The sequence below is a fragment of the Rhinolophus sinicus genome, chromosome X, assembly GCF_036562045.2.
Source record: "Rhinolophus sinicus isolate RSC01 chromosome X, ASM3656204v1, whole genome shotgun sequence".
In the NCBI taxonomy this organism is placed as follows: Eukaryota; Metazoa; Chordata; class Mammalia; order Chiroptera; family Rhinolophidae; genus Rhinolophus; species Rhinolophus sinicus.
Genome location: NC_133768.1, coordinates 40,399,830 through 40,422,147, shown reverse-complemented (window position 1 = coordinate 40,422,147; position 22,318 = coordinate 40,399,830). Strand labels below are relative to the sequence as shown.

Genomic DNA, 22,318 nt, shown 5'->3' with positions numbered 1-22,318 from the left:
CTCTAATAAACTATCCTGTTTTTAAAACTTTTTGCCTCTCCCTGGTCCGTGTTTCCATTCTTTGGCTTCACAAGACATGATCCCGGACCACACTCAGAAACTGCCTGCAGATCCACCATCACCGATATCACTTGTACAATGAGAACTTTGATTTCTAAGGAGTGAAGAAACTCTCACCCCACTCCAAACTTGAATAAATATCTACTGATCCCAAAGCAGAAGAAATAATATTTAGAAGGAAGAAATCAAGAGCAATGGAGAGTAGTGACCTTGTCACCCTAGCCCCATAGGGATCTGCCTTTGACTAATAGAAGAATGGAGTCACCAAAAGTTCAGAGATTAGTTCATATGGAGAGTAGCAGAAACCAAGGCTATAAGTATTGACTCCCAGCTCGTGATTTCCCCCTCACAACTAGGATTCTCCCTACACAGAGGTATAAACTTGCCTCCTGAGATTACCAGCCAGCCACATTTCAATGTACACTTCACCCTCCACCCTCACACCCTAGATCAAAGTGAATTAAGACTTCTGGAGGGCTGGCCCGGTGGCTCAGGAGGTTAGAGCTCCGTGCTCCTAACTCCGAAGGCTGCCGGTTCAATTCCCACATGGGCCAGTGGGCTCTCAACCACAAGGTTGCCAGTTCAATAGTTCAATCCCTCAAGTCCCGCAAGGGATGGTGGGCTCTGCCCCCTGCAACTAAGATTGAACACGACACCTTGAGCTGAGCTGCCTCCTGGATGGCTCAGTTGTTGGTTGGAGCGCGGGCTCTCAACCACAAGGTTGCCAGTTCAATTCCTCGACTCCCGCAAGGAATGGTGGGCAGCTCCCCCTGCAACTAAAATTGAACACGGCACCTTGAGCTGAGCTGCCGCTGAGCTCCCGGATGGCTCAGTTGGTTGGAGCGCGTCCTCTCAACCACAAGGTTGCCGGTTCGACTCCCGCAAGGGATGGTGGGCTGTGCCCCCTGGAACTAGCAACGGCAACTGAACCTGGAGCTGAGCTGCGCCCTCCACGACTAATCCTGAAAGGACAACAACTTAACTTGGAGAAAAGTCCTGGAAGTGCACACTGTTCCCCAATAAAGTCCTGTTCCCCTTCCCCAATAAAATCTTTAAAAAAAAAAAAAAAAGACTTCTGGAGCATAAGGACATTTAATTTGGTAAGCCAGCTATTCGTTAACAACGTGTTCTGCATCTTTAAATTCATATACAGACTGTCCGTGTTAGGTCATGTAGTTAGATCACATGCCTATCATTTTTAAATACTCTGAAGCAAATTACATGTTTTAAGTTAAATCTCTCTCAGGAAAAAAAAAATGGTTCAAAGCACGAGGTGATTTGAACTTACGAAATTGAACTTGGATTCTAAATAATTTACAGTTTTATTAAAGAAATTGAGAAAGTCTGTTTAATGTGGCTGCCTTTTCCTGGCAACATTTTTTGAAGTTCTGAAGCAGTCTTCTTTCAAAAAAATAAGTTATTTTTTGCCATATGAATTTTTGTTGCAATGTACACATAACAACAAACAGCTCAGATTCAGTCAATTAATCTTTTCTTAGGCTTCATAGACCTCTTCAAAGATTGGAGAAACAGCAGATAAACTTCTTTTTTACTATAATGCTTTTCTCCATTCATATTCTCAGTGTATTTCCAAATTAGAAAAGGATTTCCTTCTTTTCCTACAGGCTGACATTTTCACATTTTTTCTATGGCCAACAACATGATAGGCATCTTGCAGGCACATGTCTCAGGAGGCAATCTCCTTTCATTTCTATAAAGCAAAAAAAAATCTCATTATGAGCTTCTGCCTGTTGTGAAGATATTGAAAATGACCCAAAACTTTCATTATGAAAACTTTAATTTCACAGGTAAACAAAATGCACTCCCTTTAAGCAGTGTTGTGTCCACGGTGTACAGGACATTTAACAGCTAAGACCCTTTCATTTTCTTTAGTAAGAAGCTTATAGCCTGGATGAATTTTCAGAATTTACATTTGTACTGTCTGCTGAATATTCAGATAGATGACCAAAATCTAGTTTGTATTGTCTCATGTTTTCTGTGATTTCATTAATATCTTCATAGAAATCAAGAAGACAATATGAAAGTCCAATTTTTTTTTATAAATCTAAGTATCTAATAGCTAGGGGGACATTGTTTTTCTTGCTGTGATCAGACACCTTACTTGGTACGCTGTAGAAAGCAAATCATTGGTAAGATCTATGCTGTGAGAGACCAATGTATCTGTTATCAAAGTTGCCCCCTTTTGTTCACCCACAGGACATTTGAATTGCAACCTCTGAATCAGGAAATGTACTTAGTTTCACAGCATAATCAAGGGAATAACACAATAATGCATGTTCATTTGTGTGGTATGCCCAAGATAATTCAGTGGCCGTTTATTTTCAGCAGAGTATTGGCATCTGTGGGGGAGACTTTTGATTGATTTAGAAGTACTTGCTGGTCTCATCCTGGACTTTGAGATTCAGTCCCATATGTACTTTCACATGTCCTTCTCCACCATACCTAATCCCAAATTATTTTCTCTATATTGTATAGTAGTTTGGGTTGTTTACCTCCCTAATCCAGTTGTATGTGGTCTTCAACTGTCGTTAAAGTAACACAGTAGTTTAGCCTTCTTTTTCAGTGATTCTGGCATCAGTATTGTAATGGTTCTCATTTTCATTATTGTATTCTCACAAAACATGGTACTACGGGCTGAATTGTATCCCTCTAAAATTCATATGTTGAAGCCCTAACCCCAGTACCCCAGAATATGACTATTTGGAGGTAGGGACATTAAAGAGGTGATTAAGTTAAAATGAAGGTGTTAGGGTGAGCCCTGATCCAATCTGCATCCGTATAAGAGGATATTTAGACACACAGGGAGACACCAGGAGCACACACACACAGAGAGGAAAAACCATGTGAGGACACAGTGAGAAGGTGGCATCTACAAACCAAGGAGAGAGGCCTCAGAAGAAACCAAACCTACCCACACCTTGATCTCACGTCCCAGCCTCCAGAACTGTGGGAAAATAAATTTCTGTTGTTTAAGCCACCAGTCTGTGCTATTTTGTTGTAGCAGCCCTAGCTGATTAAGACACATGATGACAATATTCACAATGTTAAAGGTTAAACTAGCACTATTTCAATATAAATTACAACAGTTGATGCACAGGCAAACTCAAAGACTGTTCATGCTCACAATTACAATGCACTTAAGTTGCACACTGAAATGGCATCATTTGGAGTGACACGACAACAAATGATCCATTATTGTGAACTGAACATCATGGTTGTCCACGTCAGCAGTCAGGGGGGAAAAAGCCACAACTACAGAAAGCAGACAATCTGCAACATATCCATTTCACACTAAAAAATATGTTTTCAGCCCAGTTTGGAAGCTACCATATGGATTTTGTAGTTTTCCCCCAATCTTCTGCACCTATCACTGAAAACTGAGACTTTTCAATATTCACAACAACCGTATGAGGTACATGCATATTATTATTATCCTTATTAAAACTGATAGACTGAGGCACAGAATGTTTAAATTACTTGTCCTAAGTTACCACAACTATTTACCATTGACACTGGAGTTTGAATACAGGAAATCTGCCTCTGGAGCCTAGATCCTACCACTATTCTACGTAGCCTCATATGTTAGATATTTCCAACCTAGTGCTGCCTGAAAGAAGGAAGGCAGATCATACAAAAAGTGACTTGAAACTAATCACTTATCCTTCTTTGACACATTCTTGCCCTTTCACCAGAACTGTTCCCCTGCTGGGAAATGGGCTAGAAACCACAAATTGGCCCAATGCCATGCAACAGCAGGAGAACAGAGGGAAAGAAAATGAAGGACTGGATGAGATGGCCTGCAAGGTGAAGGAAGCCAGGACCAGACAAAGTAAACCACAAGAAGCCTATCCTCTGTGAGCTCACAGGCTGTGGCAGACACTTTGAGCAGACATTCTCCTATCTTTTTGCTGACAGAACCCCAACATTGATCAAGTGTCCAACAGAGATCTCTTGATCTCAAGGAAGGTGGGCCAGCACTACTAGGAGATGAGCCATGATTAGTTTATGACAATTACAGCAACGCTGTTCCCCTTCACCAGTGATTGGCTCCAGTTCTGGCCAGTGAAGGATAAAGGGAGGTCAGCTGGAGGACTTCTGGGACAGGTTTACATCCCCTTCTGGTGACTCAGATGACTCCCAGAACACTTCCCTGTGGATAGCATTAGTGACATGAGACTTAAAGTCAGCATAGAACATGAAATCCTTGCAAATGTGCAGGACAGAATATAAATACCACTAAAGCCCAAGGTAAAGCCTAAAAGGATGGGAGAGGTTGAATGGGCAGATGGGGAAGGGGGTCACAGAAAGATGCTAAATGGCAGGACTGAGCATAGTGAGCTTGGCCAGGGGATGAGATACTATGATAAATCCAGCTTGTATCATGTGCTCATCATTCTTATGGCCCAAAGAATGGAACCAATTCCCAGAAAAAAGATAGAAGAGGTAGTGGACAGACAGAACAATGGATGGCCGTTATTGGGATCCTCCACTATTTATAGTATTTCAACGCTTTCTCATACTTGATCTGCTTTGAGGAGTCTTACAAACCCACAATCCCCTTTCTCTGACAACTGAATCCCTTCCACTCATAAGGGTAGGATCCTGGCAGCCAAATTGATTGAACCATACAGGATCCCTGGTCCAAGCTGGGATGACCAGATTCCATCCTGGGAATAGTGGATTGGAATTCAGAGATGCTAATCAGTCACTGCTGGTCACTTAAACTTAGGTCTTGTAAACCTAGTAGCTGTGGGGGAGCTCTATATAGTCAAGTTATGGAAAAACAGATAATTCAGGATTGCAAAGTGAAGACTGAAGTGGATATGGAAAGACAGAAGACCACATGGACTGAGAGGGAGATTAAAGGAAACAGAGAACTATCTTGATTTCTGATGACTTTCCAGTTTATGGCTTAGGTCTCTTCTGAAACATGGCCATACTTACTGACCTTGTGTTCCATGAAACTCCCTATATCCTATAAGAAGCCTTCCTCACACTTTAAACAAAGATAAAATCAAAATGGACCATAGATTTAAATATATAATGTAAAAGTATAAAACCTTTTGCAGAGAACACAGGAGAAAATCGTTGTGACCTTGGGTTAGAGGAAGAGTTCTTAAATATGACATCAAAAGTTAATCCATTAAAAAATAGATAAATTGAACTTCTTTAAATTAAAAACTTTTGCTCCGTGGAAAAACCTTGTTAAGAGGATGACAAGACAAGCCATGAGAAAATATTTGCAAATCCCAGATCCAACAAAGGACTCAAATACAGAATATACAAAGAATGCTCTAAATTCAACATTAAGAAAATAATTAGGGCCGGCCCGGTGGTGGCTCGGGTGGTTGGAGCGCTGTGCTCCTAATTCCGAGGTAGCCGATTTGATTTTCACATGGGTCAGTGAGCTGCGCCCTCTACAGCTAAGATTGTGAACAACAGCTCTCCCTGGAACTGGACTGCTGTCAGCTGCCGGAGGTTGGCATGAGCTGCAGTGGGCTGCTTGGGCTGCTGTGGGCTGCTGTGTTTCTCCATGAATGACCAGTGGCCAGCGTGAGTGGCCAGCAGCTGGTGAGAGCTGTCCTGAGCTGCTGTCAGCTGGCAACCGACTGCCTCAGCAGGGGAAGGGGAGGGAGCGCAAGGCTCATAATACCAGCGTGGGCCACGGAGCTGTGTCCTACACAACTGGACTAAGAAACAATGGCTTGAACAGGAGTGTGGGAGGGAAGTGGAAGAAAGGGGAAAAAAATTAATCTGAATTGAAAACTGGCAAAAGACTTAACAGACACTTGACCAAAGAAGATAATATGGATCCCAAAGAAGATGATATGGATCTATAAAACACATGGATAGTGAACATCGCTAGCCATTAGTGAAGTGCAAGTTAAAATCATAATGAAATATCATTACACATCTATTAGAATGACTAACATGAAATATACTGGCAATACTAAGTGCTGACCAGGATATGATGCAGTTAGAATTCTCACACATTTCTGGTGGGAATGAAAACTGGTACTCTGGAAAGCAGTCTGACATTTCTTACCTTGGGACCTAGCAATTGCACTCCAGGGTATTTATCCTAGAGAAATGTAAGCTTATGTTCACACACACAAATGAACCCTGCATATGAATATTCATAAGAGCTTTATGTGTCACAGCCAAAAACCAGAAACAATTCAACATCCTTCAATGGGTGAAATGATTAAACAAATTGTAATACATCCATACAATGAATTACTAATCAGCAATAAAGAGAAACAAATTACTGGTGCGGGAAACAAGAAGAATGGATCCCCAGGGACTTAAGCCGAGTGAAAGAAAGCTAATCTCAAAAGGGTACATACTCTGTGATTCCATTCATATAACATTCTCAAAATGACAAAATGATAATAAAGAAAGGGAGTTTGTAATTATAAAATGGCACCATAGAGAGTTTCTTTGTGTGACAGACCACTTCTGTCTCTTAATCGTGGAGAGGGTTATATCCAGCTACACATGTGATAAAATGTAATAGAATTAAACACAAAGTCATAGTAAAAAAATGAGTAATACAAAAACTGGTAAAATAATGAGCCAATTCATTTCCTACTTTTGATATGCGCTTTAATTATGTAAGCTGTCACCATTAGGGGAAACTGGGTAAGGGGACGCAAGACTTCACCATGCTAATTTTACAGCTTCTTGTGAATCCATAATAATTAAGAAATTAAAAGTTTTTAAAAAGAAAGAAACCGCTCTTTCCAACTGGAGCTGAGCCACGGACATCTCAGGACAATTGGCACAAGTGCCACAAAACTGGGGACAAGAGAAAGTCCTATCACAATAAGTGAAAATATGTGCTGGCACGCACTGCTGCCAACACTAAGATTGGTCCCCGCAGCATACACACAGTCCATGTGCAGGGAGGCAACAAGAAGTACCTGCATTGAGGCTAGGTGTGGGGAACTTCTCCCAAGGCTCCAAGTGTTGTACACACAAAACAGGGATTATTGATGTGGTCTACAACGCACCCAACAACAAGCTGGTCTGTACCAGCACCCTAGTAAAGAACTGCGTGGTGCTCATTGACAGCACACCCTACCCATAGTGGTACAGAGTTCCACTGTGCACTGCCCCTGGGCCGCAAGAAGGCGCCAAGCTGACTCCTGAGGAGAAAGAGATTTTAAACAAAAAACGATCAAAGAATATTCAGAAGAAATATGATGAAAGGAAAAGGAATGCTAAAATCAGTGGTCTTCTAGAGGAACAGTTCTAGCAGGCCACGTTTCCTGCGTGCATCGCTTCAAGACCAGGTCAACGGGATGGAGCAGATGGCTATGTGCTAGAGGGCAAGGAGCTGGAGGTCTATCTCAGGAAAATCTAGGCACGGAAAGGCACATAAATCCTTCTCCCTTCTACCTTATTTCATGTAATAAAGGTGTTTTGTCACAACATGATATATAGATGATGTATTACAAAATTGTACACTTGAAACCTATGTAACTTTACTAACAACTGTCACCCCAATAAACTTTAATTAAAAAAAATAGATGGGTCATCAAAATGGCGGTGTGAGGTGAGCCTCTGGAAATCTCTCCTGGAATTTACAACAAACTGAAAAACTGTAACTCCACAAAGGACTCCCTGCACAGCAGACAGGCAAGACGAAGAGTCTCACTACTGAATTAACCTAAAGGTGGGCAAATTGTGCGAGCAGGGGAGGAGAGAAGGGAGAAGTGCGGAGACGGAGCCACGTGGGTGCAGGACGCAGACCTAGCTCAGTGCTCCGAGCTCGCTGCATCCCGGAACTGCCCCAGCTGCAGGAGAGGGAAGAACTCAGACTGCTAGGATTCCGTTTATGGCCCACAGGGCTGAGGGGACAGCATATAACACGGCTTAACCCAACACTCATGGCAGAGACCTCAGAGAAAAGACGGAGGGAAGAAGGCTGAAAACCGTAGTTTAAGCCCTCACTGCCACAGAAAACGGAAGCCTTAGGCACTGAGAATAGCCGCCCCCTCCCTACCCTACCAGAGCTCGCCCCGCCCCCAACTGCCTGGTGCCAGAAGTGGAACAGTAGCAGTGTCAGAGGAAAACAACAGAATATTTGCAGTTCTGAGAACTGTGGTCCACAGACACAGATTCACAGCCCAACTAGTTCCAGCAAAGGGGACAGAGCTGTGGAAGCAGGACCGACTGTGGTGGTGGTCGCCACCATTGCTCTGGGCCACCTCTCACAACTCAACCCACCCCTGGCCCCACCTATCTGGGCGGATCCCTGCAGGAGAAAACAGAACTGCTGAAACACACAGGCTCTGAATCTGGTGCAGGAGGAACTTTGGAACTTCAAAAGCTCTCCGCATGCCCACCGGGACGTGGTGCCCTATGACCCAGGCGAACTATTAACAGAGGAGAAGCCCACATTACAGGGAATCCCCCCATTGTGTGAGAAGCTCACAGAGTGCAGAGAAAACATAACACTGCAGTGTTAGAGAGAAAAAAAGGCTGCAGTCGGACAGAAAATAGAACATTCTACAAACACGTACTGGAAAACAAAAGAAAGACCTCTTCCTTTCAACCTGTTGCAGAACCCACTCCTGTAGATGTCTAGGACAAGAAATAATAAATCGTTAATTGCCATGAAGAACCAAGGCAACAAGACAGCTCAGAAAGAAAGGGAAAAGTCTCCAGAAAATGAACTTAAAGATATGGAAATATGTGACTTAAATGACAGAGAATTCAAGATTGCAGTTCTGAAAAAACTCAACGAGATGCGAGAAAACACAGAAAGACAGTTTAATGAACTCAGAAACACAATCAAAGAACAACATGAGCATTTCACGAAAGAGATGGAAATTTTGAAAAAGAACCAAATAGAATTTCTGGAGATTAAGAATGCAATAGAAGAAATTAAGAATGAAATAACCAGCTTAGGTAGTAGAGTTGACCAGATAGAGGAAAGAATCAGTGACATCGAAGATAGAAACCTGGAAATGACACAGATGGAAGAAGAAAGAGACTTGAGACTTAAAAGAAATGAAATAATTCTACAACAACTTTCTGACTCCATCAGAAAGAGCAATATAAGAATAATGGGCACACCAGAAGGAGAAGAAAGAGTGAAGGCAACAGAGAATATATTCAAACAAATTGTCGATGAGAACTTCCCAAACTTGTGGACAGAACTGGATCCTCGAATCCAAGATGCAAATAGAACACCTAATTACCTTAATCCCAACAGGCCTTCTCCAAGGCACATTGTATTGAAGCTGTCTAAAATCAACGACAAAGAAAGAATCCTCAAGGCAGCCAGGGAAAAGAAGATGGTAACCTACAAAGGAAAGCCCATTAGATTATCATCAGATTTTTCAGCAGAAACTCTACAAGCCAGGAGGGAATGGAACCAAATATTCAAACTATTGAAAGAGAGAAATTATGAGCCAAGAATAACATACCCAGCAAAGATATCCTTTAGATATGAAGGAGGAATAAAGATCTTTCCAGACATACAAAAGCTGAGGGAATTTTCTAATACACGACCAGCACTACAAGAAACACTAAAGGAGGCTATTCGACCACCATCAACAGGGACAATTTGTGGCAACTAAAACATAAAACGGGGGAGAGTAAAGGCCTGAACCGGAATATGGGAATGGAGAAAGTAGGCAACCTAAAGAAAATGGAATACTCTAAATATCAAACTTTCTTTTACATAAACTTAAGGGTAACCACTCAAAAAAAATCCAGAACTGAAATATATACTGTAATAAAAGAAGAAACAGAGTGAAACATCATAGAATACCACCACACAGAAATAATAGACAACAACAAGAAGGCAAAGAAACAATGGAGACACAGCCTTACCAGAAAACTAAAGATAGAATGACAGGAAATCCACACATATCAATAATCACCCTAAATGTAAATGGACTGAACTCACCAATAAAAAGGCACAGAGTAGCAGATTGGATCAAAAAACTAAACCCAACCATATGCTGTCTCCAAGAGACACATCTCAGCTACAAGGACAAGCATAGACTCAAAGTGAAAGGGTGGAAATTGACACTCCAAGCAAATGGTACCCAGAGAAAATCAGGTGTAGCCATACTGATATCAGATGAAACAGACTACAGGGTGAAAAAGGTAACAAGAGACAAAGATGGACATTTAGTAATGGTAAAGGAGACTATACAACAAGAAGACATAACAATCATCAATATTTATGCCCCCAATCACAGAGCACCGAAATATACCAAGCAACACCTAACAGAACTAAAGGGAGAAATTGACAAAAACACAATTATACTAGGGCGCCTAAATACATCAATGACAGCTATGGGTAGAACAAACAGAAAATAAATAATCAATTAGCAGCCCTAAATGACATATTAGATGAAATGGACATCATTGAGATTTATAGAGCACTTCATCCTAAAACATCAGACTACACATTTTTTTCTAGTGTACATGGAACATTCTCAAGGATAGATCATATATTGGGACATAAAACTAGCCTTATTAAATTTAAGAAGATTGAAATCATACCAAGCATATTCTCTGATCACAGGCTTTTGAAAATGGACACCAACAGCATAAAAAATGCAGGAAAAACCACTAATACATGGAGATTAAACAACATACTTTTAAAGAACGACAGGGTCAAAGAAGAAATTAGAGGAGAGATCAAAAGATACATAGAAACAAATGACAATGAAAATACATCCTACCAAAATTTTGGGATGCAGAGAAAGCAGTTTTAAGAGGGAAATTTATATCATTACAGGCCTATCTCAAGAAACAAGGAAAAGCCCAAATAAATAACCTCATGTTACACCTTAAAGAACTAGAAAAAGAACAAGTGAAACCCAAGGTCAGCAGAAGAAAGGAAATAACAAAAATCAGAGCAGAACTAAATGAAATAGAGAACAAAAAGGCAATAGAAAAAATTAATGTGACAAAGATCTGGTTCTTTGAAAAGATTAATAAAATTGACAAACCCTTGGCTAGACTCACTAAGATAAAAAGAGAGAAGACACTGATTAACAAAATCAGAAATAAAAACGGGGAAGTTATCACGGACACCACAGAAATACAAAGGATCATCCAAGAATACTATGAAGGAATATATGCCACCAAATTCAATAACCTAGAAGAAATGGACAAGTTCTTAGAAACATATAGCCTTCCTAGGCTGAACCATGAAGAACTGGAAAAACTAAATAGTCCAATCACCAGTAACGAAATTGAATCAGTCATCCAAAACCTTCACAAAAGCAAAAGTTGGGGACCAGATGGCCTCACTTGTAAATTCTACCAAACCTTCAAAGAGGATCTAATACCAATCCTGCTCAAACTCTTCTAAAAAATTGAAGAAGAGACAGTACTCCCTAACTCATTTTATGAGGCCAACGTTACCCTGATACCAAAACCTGGTAAGGACAACACAAAAAAAGAAAACTACAGACCAATATTTCTGATGAATACAGATGCAAAAATCTTAAACAAAATTCTAGAAAATCGAATACAACAATGCACTAAAAAGATTATTCATCACGACCAAGTGGAGTTCATCTCCAGGGCACAAGGATGGTTCAACATCCACAAATCCATCAATGTGATATATCACAAAAACAAAACAAAGGACAAAAATCATATGATTATATCAATTATTGCAGAAAAAGCATTTGACAAGATGCAACATCCATTTATGATTAAAACACTTAAAAAATAGGTATAGAAGGAAAATACCTTAACATAATAAAGACCATATATGACAAACCCTCAGCTAATCTCTTAATTAATGGTGAAAAACTGAAGCCCTTTGCTCTACGTTCGTTCAGGAACACGACATGGCTGTCCCCTATCACCTCTGCTTTTCAACATAGTGTTGGAGGTCCTTGCCAGAGCAATCAGGCAAGAGAAAGAAATAAAAGGCATCCAAATTGGGAATGAAGAAGTTCAATTATCACTCTTTGCAGATGACATGATGCTATATATAGAAAACCCTAAAGACTGTACCAAAAGGCTATTAGAAACAATCAACGAATACAGTAAAGCTGCTGACTACAAAATCAACGTACAAAAGTCCATTACTTTCCTATATACTAACAATGAAATCTCAGAAAAAGAAATACGAAAAACAATTCCTTTTGCAATTGCAGCAAATGAATAAAATACCTAGGAATAAACTTAACCAAGGATGTGAAAGACCTATATGCTGAAAACGATAAGACATTTTTAAAAGAAATTGAAGAAGACACAAAGAAATGGAAAGACATTCCGTGCTCATGGATTGGAAGAATCAACATAGTTAAAATGGCCATATTACCCAAAGCAATATACAGATTTAATGCAATCCCCATCAAAATCCCAATGGCATTTTTTAAAGAAATAGAACAAAAAATCATCAGATTTGTTTGGAACCACAAAAGACCCCGAATAGCCAAAGCAATCTTAAGAAAAAAGAACAATACTGGAGGTATCACACCCTGACTTTAGCTTGTACTACAGGGCTACAATAATCAAAACAGCATGGTATTGGCAGAAAAACAGACACATAGACCAATGGAATAGAATTGAGAACCCAGAAATAAAACCACATAAATATGGACAGATAATTTTTGACAAAGAAGCTAAAAACATACAATGGAGAAAAGGAGGAAAGACAGCCTCTTCAATAAATGGTGCTGGGAGAATTGGATAGCCACGTGCAAAAGAATGAAACTGGACTGCTATCTGTCACCATGTACCAAAATTAATTCAAAATGGATCAAAGACTTAAGCATAAGACCTGACACAATAAACTGCATAGAAGAAAACATAGGTACTAAACTTATGGACCTTGGGTTCAAAGAGCATTTTATGAATTTGACTCCAAAGGCAATGGAAGTAAAAGCTAAAATAAACAAATGGGACTATATGAAACTTAAAAGCTTCTGCACAGCAAAAGAAACCATCGACAAAATAAAGAGGCAACCAACTGAATGGGAGAAGATTTTTGCAAACAGTGCCTCCGATAAGGGGCTAATATCCAAAATATACAAGGAACTCATGCAACTCAACAACAAAAAAACAAACAACCCAATTGAAAAATGGGCAGAGGACCTGAAGAGACATTTCTCCAAAGAGGACATACAAATGGCAAATAGACATATGAAAAAATGCTCAACATCACTAATCATCAGAGAAATGCAAATCAAAACCACAATGAGATATCACCTCACCCCAGTCAGAATGGCTATCATCAACAAGACAAATAGTAACAAGTGTTGGAGAGGCTGTGGAAAAAAAGGAACCCTCATACATTGTTGGTGGGAATGCAAACTGGTGCAGCCGCTATCGAAGGCAGTGTAATTTTTCCTCAAAAAATTACAAATAGAATTACCATATGACCCAGCAATCCCTATCCTGGGTATCTACCCAAAAAATCTGAAAACATTTATACATAAAGACACGTGTGCTCCAATGTTCATTGCAGCTTTGTTTACGGTGGCCAAGACATGGAAACAACCTACATGTCCTTCGATAGATGAATGGATAAAGAAGTTGTGGTATATATACACAATGGAATACTATTTGACAGTAAGAAAAGATGATATAGGAACATTTGTGGCAACATGGATGGATCTTGAGATTATAATGTTAAGCGAAATAAGTCAGACAGAAAAAGCAGAGAACCATATGATTTCACTGATATGTGGTATCTAAACCAAAAACAACAAAAGAACAAGACAAACAAATGAGAAACACAAACCCATAGACACAGACAATAGTTTAGTGGTTACCAGAGACTAAGGGTGGGGTGGGGGGTGCGAGATGAGGGTAAGGGGGATCAAATATATGGTGATGGAAGGAGAACTGACTGTGGGTGGTGAACACACCATGGGATTTATAGATGATGTAATACAGAATTGTACACCTGAAATCTATGTAACTTTACTAACAATTGTCACCCCAATAAATTTAAAAAAAGAAATTAAAAAGAAGTAAAGATGTTTTGTGTTCTATGAAATTAAATAAATAAATAAACAAACAAATAAATAAATAAATAAGGAGGAAAGACACCAAGAGTTGGCTAGGTAAAGCTACCCCTTAATGTTCTAACACTCACATTGTCCTTGTTTGCTAAAGACTGTTTGCGTACGGGTGACTTTCCTGGATATAAACCTTGCCACCAGGATCCCTACAGAGCCCTTGATCTTGAGGAGCAACTAAACTGAAGAAATGGAACACTGAATGTTTGAGCAGATTCTTTCCCCTAAAACAAAGTTTTTTAACTTGGAGTCCATGACCAAGTTTCTCAAGTCTGTCAACGCCCTCTGATACTTTAGAATGGTGTTTTCGTGTTTATTTAGAAACTATACTCACAAATGACAAAATATCTGTCAAGTACTTACAATTAAACTTAGAATTAAAAGCTTACTGGTTCCATGGCTCAGGCGGTTAGAACTCCATGCTCCTAAATCGAAAGGTTGCCGGTTCGATTCCCACATGGGCCAGTGGGCTTTCATCCACAAGGTTGCCGGTTCAACTCCTCAAGCCCCGCAAGGGATGGTGGGCTGTGCCCCCTGCAACTAACAATGGCAACTGGACCTGGAGCTGAGCTGTGCCCTCCACAACTAAGACTGACTCACTGTTCCCCAATAAAGTCCTGTTCCCCTTCCCCAATTAAAAAAAAAAAAATAGAAAAAGAAAAAGCTTACCAGTTCCAGAACTCAAGTACTTCTATCCAAATATAATTTTACTTTTGACAGTTTTTGTGTATTCTTCCAGGAAAAAAAAAAGAAACAAATGGTAGCAGACTATATATACATTTTCTTGCTTTTTACACTTAACAGTACATCATGAGATCATTGCACATTGGCACTACAACTCCACCTCTTGATTTTAAATAGATGCTTAATGCTTTTACTATTAATAGATGAACCTGTACCAACCTTCCTCCAACAGTGGAGGATGGCACCTCTTTCTCCTTAGGCTTGCCAACCATGAGCATTGTCAGACTTGAAAAATTTTTAGCCATTCTAATAGGTAACATATGGCATCACTTGTTTATTGCTGGAGACAACTAGTTTTGGATGATTATGATTCTTTTGCAGTGTCTCTAAACTTTCCCTTTTGTCTGTTGTCATTTATTTTTAAATAAACAATTGTATTGCTTTATCTTACACAAGTAATAAATAACATTCACTGTAAAAAGAAACATGAAACCATATAGAAGTATGGTGAGTATAAAAGGGAAAGTACCTCTTCTCCTCCCAAACCCTATTGAGTCCCAATTCCTTCCTTAGAGCTGCAGAGACACTGATGTGTGCCCAGGGGTTTCACTCTGCTAAATGCAACTGCATCAGGCAGTCTTTCTGATTCCTCTCATTTGGGATTGGAATGCTTGTGACAGGGCATAGCTGAGGTTCAGCTTTACAATATCCAGGAAAAAGGGGGTTGCTGAGCACATCAACAGTAATAAAGACTGCAGAGAAAATGGCTAAACAATGTATGTGGGGAAAATGACTAAATTTATGTGAACAAAATGGCTTAAAAGTCCTTCAAAAGCTTCAGAGTCACCTTTTCCCTGCAACAAACATGCAAACAATAAATACTATATTTATTAAATCCAAATCCAGAAGCACTTTGAAAAACCAAAGCCTAGTTAATTAATTTCCTATGTGCTTTGAAAGCATTGAGATGGTATTTAAAGAGAGAGAGAGAGAGAGAGAGAGAGAGAGAGAGAGAGAGAGAGAATCCATAAGAAAAGACAAAGGCAGAATCTATGTGTCTAGAGACAGACTGGGATAAATTGTTTGACCTTTAGTTTCTTCACATCAAATAGGGGTAATTATAAAATATCTAGCTCATATGGTTGTTGTAATAAATAATAATCTATGCTAAGTGCTTAGCACAGAGTTAGGCATAGAGTAAGTACTCAATAAATGATAGCTACTCTTAGCTATTCCTAAAACCTTTCCTTGGGAGAGGGAAAGTACTGTGCATGGGAAGCACAGAACGAATCAAAGCTTGGATTCTGGAATGGGGAGGATGTGCTTGGGAAGAACAATGATGAGACCTAACTAGACGTGGAATATTTGCGTGGTAGATGGGAAAGGAATGATTGAGGGAAGGTATTAAAGCAGTGAGGAAAATGGAGGCAATTTAGGAAAAAATCAGTGTGAAAAGTGGGCAGAACAGTTCGGGATGGCGAAATGGGTGGAGGGGATATAGTAGGAGGCCGTGGAGCACAGGAGAGATGTAAGGAATATACTAACACAGGAGGAACCATATGGCAAAAACATCATGCATTAAAATGAATAGACAAAGAAAATATGGTATATACGTACAACAGAATACTATTTAGCCTTAATAAAAGAAGGAAATTCTGCAATATGCAACAGCATAGATGAACCTTGAGGACATTATACTAAATGAAATAAGCCAGTCACAGAAAGACAAATATAGCATAATTCCACTTACACGAGGTCTCTAAAATAGTCAAATTCATAGAATCAAAGAGCAAAATGGCGGTTGCCAGAGGCTGGGGGAGAGATAAATGGAGAGTTACTAACCAGTTAGGCATAAAGTTTCAGTTAAGTAAGATGAATAAGCTCTAGAGATCTGCTGAAAAACATTGCACTTATAGTCAACAATAATGTACTGTGTGCTTAAAAAGGTGTCAGGAGGGTAGATATATTAAATGTTCTTACCACAATAAACTAAAAGAATAAGCATGAAGATTAAAAATAAAGATTTCCCATAACTTGACGTCTGAGTATTTAAGGTACAGGGAAAGAATAGAGAAGAATAAACTATACTTGTTTGTTGAATGGATACTTAGTTGAGTGTGGCAGGGGGGCTTGTTTTACTTTAGGTGGGGATATGAGACCAGAAGTCTGCTCCCTGAGTATGCGTGAGGTGACTACAGAAGACTAATTACTGAGGTTTGACTAGAGGTAAAACCAACAAGGCCAATGTCTTTGGGTCTCTTTTCTGGAATTTCTGGCATCTAAACAGTTGTAATTCAGAACAGCTGACACAACTATTGAATTTAGGAACACTCACTATCCTCCTCAGACACTGTTTTTCACTTACAGATTCCAGCACCGTGCCAAAACCTCAGTCTCATGCCTACTGGACCAGGAGTTTGCTACAGTATCAAGAAGGCTGCTTTAGAGGCCTGATTCCAAATGGCTTCCATTCCAACTCATGGCTTCTCTGGCCTCAGACTGGTTATAGTTCAGATATCTAGACCCTTGCTACTCAGAGTGTGGGCCAAGGACGAGCAGCATTGGTATTATCTGGGAACTCATTAGAACTGCAGAATTTCAGGCTCCACCCCAGACCCACTGAATCAGAATCTGATCTGCATTTTAATGAGGTCCCTATGTTAAAGTCTGAGAACACTGACCTAGAGCATGGTTTTGGGGAGTCAGACAGTTTTTGGATTATTTGGAGGGAGTGAGAAAAATGACTTTAAATGTAAATGCAAAATAAAGGTATGATGAGTTCTAATTTCAGAAATTTGAAAAACTAACAAATCATAGAATTGAGGAAACATGGTAGTTTTATATTTAATAAACATATCTATTACTTCTGTAACCCACGTAGATTTATGATGATAATGACTAACGTTAACTTTCATTGAGCACTTACTTTGTTTCAGGTACTATTCTAAGTGCTTTCCAGATAGGATCTCATTTAACCTTCAAAATAATCTTAAGCCTCACAACAAACCTATGAGACAGGTACTATTACCATCCCCATTTAACAGATGAGGAAACTGAGGCATGAGGTGTTTAATTGACTTGCTCAAGTTCGCACAGCTAGTAAGTATTGGAACCAAATTTTCAATACAGTATGTCTGACTCCAGAGACCACAGGCTTAAATTCCATATGTCAATTGACAAATTTTCCCTGTCCCAGATCTATGAAGTTCAATGTTGTCTTCAAGATGTCTATATTCAGACTGTCACTTGGTCACTTTGGGCTTGAAGAACTCACCGTTGCTGAACTACTTTGTATCCCACTTACATCTTACCTTCTATGGCTGATCTTTTCTCTTTTCTCTGAAGGAACCCTTACATGAGACTCAGTCTCTTTTCCTTAATTTCCACCAAAAGCACTCAACAAAAGACATTTTTGTGTAGACTTTACTGAAAGCTTGGAGCAATGGAGGGGAATTGATACCATAGCAATACAAAAAAACTTAACTGAATATTTGATACCCTTGACCTTAAAGTCCTTTGTCCACTTTCCTAACAGAAAAATTTCACTGTCTTACTACTGTCTTGCCCAACTCCCCAGGACTTCAATTTCCACATCACAAGAAGCTTATCAAGATATTTTCCTTAAAAAAATGCACAACTCTTCCTAAGGTGAACTCTAGTCCCAGGTATTAAAATAAAAATGTTCACCACACTACATAGAGAAACGGGTGTTTTTTTTTTCCATTTTGTTTTGTTTTCCAAAAAGTAGACTTATATTGTACTACAAATTTCTTCTTTTGCTCAGTTGCATTTATGACTATCCTTCCATACCAGCCTGTACCAATCTACCTTATTCATTTTACGATATACAGCCATTGTATAGCTATACCATAATTCATTAATCACGCCTAGATTGATGGATATTTAGGTTATATCTATTTTTCTATGGTGCAGATAATGCTGAAATAAATAGCCTTTTACATAAAGCTTTGCACAATTGTTTGATTATTTCTATAGAAATGTTTCTCAGAAGTGTTGTGCGGGAGACCCTGCTCGCTGCGCCACTTGTCTTGCGCGGAGGCCTGCTCGCCGCACCATTTTTCAGGCGGGGCGGCCTGCGGGGTCTCTGCTCCCGCTCCCCACACAAGAACGCAGGATATGGTGAGGCCAAAAAGGAACACCCACGGAGCCATAGGTAGGGGAGCCATACCACCAAGGTCTCACCGGAGGCTGGGTTCACCGGACACGCGACCTGCCGTCCGCCTTTCCGCCAACCGACCGACCGACGACTCTCCTCCACTCTCTCGACTCTATTCCTCTCCTCTCTTCCGCTCTCCTCGGCTCTCCTCTTCCGCTCTCCTCGGCTCTGCTCGGCTCCTCGGCTCTTTGGCAATCCTCGGCTCTCCTCCGTAGCCGCAGCAGTTATACCAGCGGCCAATTGGCTAACCAGCCACAGCCCACAGCCAATCAGCCACAGCCGAGCCAGCACCTTTCCACGTGAGGCCGAGAGCCTGTAAACTACTCTCTGGGGCTCTGTCCCCACAAGAAGAATACCTGGTACAAAGGGTATATGCACTTACAATTTGGGAAGATCATGCCCAACAGGCTTCTATGAAGGTCGTATCAATTTACATGTCAACCTAGGGTGTCTGAGTTGTCCTGTTCCCTGTACTCTTTCCAACCCTAGACATTAATTTTAATTTATATCTCTTTGATTATGTGTGAGATTGAATGGCATTTTTTGTGTTTATTGGTCATTTGTATTGTTTCTATGAATTGCTTGTAAATACTTTTTGCTCACCCACCACTCCCCTGCCATTCATGTTCTGAACTTCACCCACACTCAGTTCCCTCCAGGTATCTTGGGTTCAAAATATATCTCCATCACTTGAGGCTTCAATCTCATTAGTTGCTTTAAATGTTCTATTTTATTTCCTATATTTTCTGTCATTCTTAATGTGAAAAGCAAACTGCTTTTAAAAAGTCATTCTTTTAAAATGTCATTCTTTCAAAGAATATTGAATGAAATGGAAAACATAGTGGAATGTTAATGAAACCTTTCCTCAAGAAGCTTGGAGAACTGCAGTCCCACTTTTGTGTAACACATGCACGTTTTGCTGAAGTTGAAATCACAGCTAGGGAATAATTTGGTGCCTCACTTTTGGCATTTATCATTGGATCATTATTAACCTTTGGCTTTTCTCATCGGCCCAGTGCCCATTTGCATTCCCTCACTCCCTGGACACAAATTCTAAGTGCTGGCTTTTGTTCTATTGCTGTGCTTTAGTAAAGAAGGACTTGAAACTGTGTCTTAAGGGAGTTACAGATTCTGGTTTACTCCTTATACCTGTTCCCCAGGGACTCATTTCTTAGCATCTTCCCCAGCAATGTTGCAGGTAAAAACATAGTTATTGAGCAGTTACATGGCCTGAGGCCACAGGGACAAAACTCCTTTGGTCTTGGAGCCAGGGCCTGAAACAAACTAGAACTGGCTCAGAATCTCAATCTCTCTCTCTCTCTTTCTCTCTCTTTCTCTCTCTCTGTCTCTCTCTCTGTCTCTCTCTCTGTCTCTCTGTCTCTCTGTCTCTCTCTCTCTCTCTCTCTCTCTCTCTCTCTCTCTCTCTCTCTCTCTCTCTCTCTCTCTCTGTCTCTCTCTCTCTATCTCTCTTCTGTTTCTCTGGAGAACCCTAACTAATACAGCAAGGAAACAAGCATGGTTTCTGGCTCACAGCAAACTAGGAAGTGAGACCTTAAGTCTGGCAGCCCACAAGGAATTAAATGTTACCAACAACCATGTGAGCTTGGATGTGAAAACTTCCCCATTTGAGCCTCAGATGAGAGACCAGCTGTAGGCAGTACCTTGATTGCAGCCTTACAGACAAACCAGCTAAGCTGTGCCAAGACTCTTTACCCACAGAAACTGTGAGATAATAAATGTGTGTTGTTTTAAGCTGCTAAGTTTGTGGTAATAGTGTTACAGAGCAATAGATAAATAATACAAGAAGATATGGAAACTTGGGGATTCCTGACTACATAGTTGACCATATTTTTTTCTTTCAAGGGCTCCCCTAGCTTCCAGCAAGTCAATCCTATATAATGTTTCCTTAGCAGAAATATCCTATGGAAATACTGAAGTATTGTGGTATTGTACAAAGAGGCTCAGAAGTCATAGAGACCTGGATTTGAATTCTATCTCCACCACTTCCTATCTGTGTAACCTGGGGCAAGTCACTTCACCTTCCCACCAGCATGACCTTCCCTTTTGTCATATGAATAAAAGGGTTTAATAGCAGTATCTGTTTCTCAAGGTTGTTGTGGGGATTAAATAAAATAATAGATGTGAAGGAGTCTAGTACTTGAAACAGAGCAAGCACTCAATATGTGGACTTTTTTAAAAATGATAATTTGCAGAGGGTTCTTAAGCCTGCAAAACACCAAGGACAAACACCATTGCCTATACCTACCGCAGATCCAGGGCCACTTGGTCACATGGGGTGACAGCTGGTAGTGGCACAATGACTGGTGACCATGGTCACCATTCACTCTAGATAAAGTCTGGAACTGCCAGTCCCAATAAATATTTGCTGAAAGAGTACATGGAAAACAAAACCAAAAAACATCTCCTAGACTGTAAGCTCTGTGAAGACAGGACCATATCTGTGTTGTTCACTGCTGTGTCCTCAACACTCAGCAGAGTGTCTGGGACAGAATAGATGTTTAATAAATAGTTGCTGAATAAATGAATGAATTACTACCTCATATATGGGGCATGAATGGAAGTAGGTTGGGTGATTATTTCCAAGATATGACTCCTCCACGTGAATGGCTCCTTAGAGATCCCTGATAAAAGCACTGGGACTGTCCAGGGGCTTCCTTTGGGCTGAATTATTTCTACTGCTGTCCTGGGTAACAGCTGATTTCCCCCAAAGAGAGGCAAATAGCTGTGAGCAGAAGGAACATGGTTATTTAATTAGAATGAAATGGAAATAGTATGAATCCAGTCAAGATGGTGGAGTAGGTAAACGCTGTGCTTACGTCTTCTCAGAAACATATCAAAATTACCATTAAACTACAAAACAACCATCACTGAGAACCTCCTGAAGTCTAGCTGAACAGAAGTCCTACAATTAAGGACATAGAGAAGAAGCCACCTCGAGACTGGGAGGAGGGGCAGAGACACAGGACGAGCTGGTCCCACCCACATGTGTGACTGTTAAAAATCAGGAGGGATATTTCAGCTGTGTAGGTCGCCCCCTGAGGAGAGAGGGGTCCCAGCTCCTCCCAGCCCAGGGTTTCAGTGCCAGGGTGAGAAGTCCCCATAACTTCTGGTTGTGAAAACCAGCAGAGATTGTGGCTGAGTGAGACTGAGTACAGCTGCACTCATAGGCACTCCTTTTAAAGGGCCCACGCACGGACTTACTTGCTGACGTACTCACTCACTCTGAGCTCCAGCGCTGGGGCAGCAGTTCAAAAGGCACCAGGGACATACGGGGAGGAAAGGAGTTTCTGGCTTCAGAGCAAGTGCTGGAGGGGCAGTTTTCTCGCAGATGGAGGAGCTG

At 40.5% G+C, this 22,318-nt stretch overlaps 1 pseudogene; it reads left to right on the top strand.

The window, feature by feature from the left end:
- Window positions 1-3,825: 3,825 nt before the first annotated feature.
- On the top strand, window positions 3,826-7,465 carry LOC109438709 (small ribosomal subunit protein eS8; annotated as a pseudogene).
- Window positions 7,466-22,318: the final 14,853 nt, after the last annotated feature.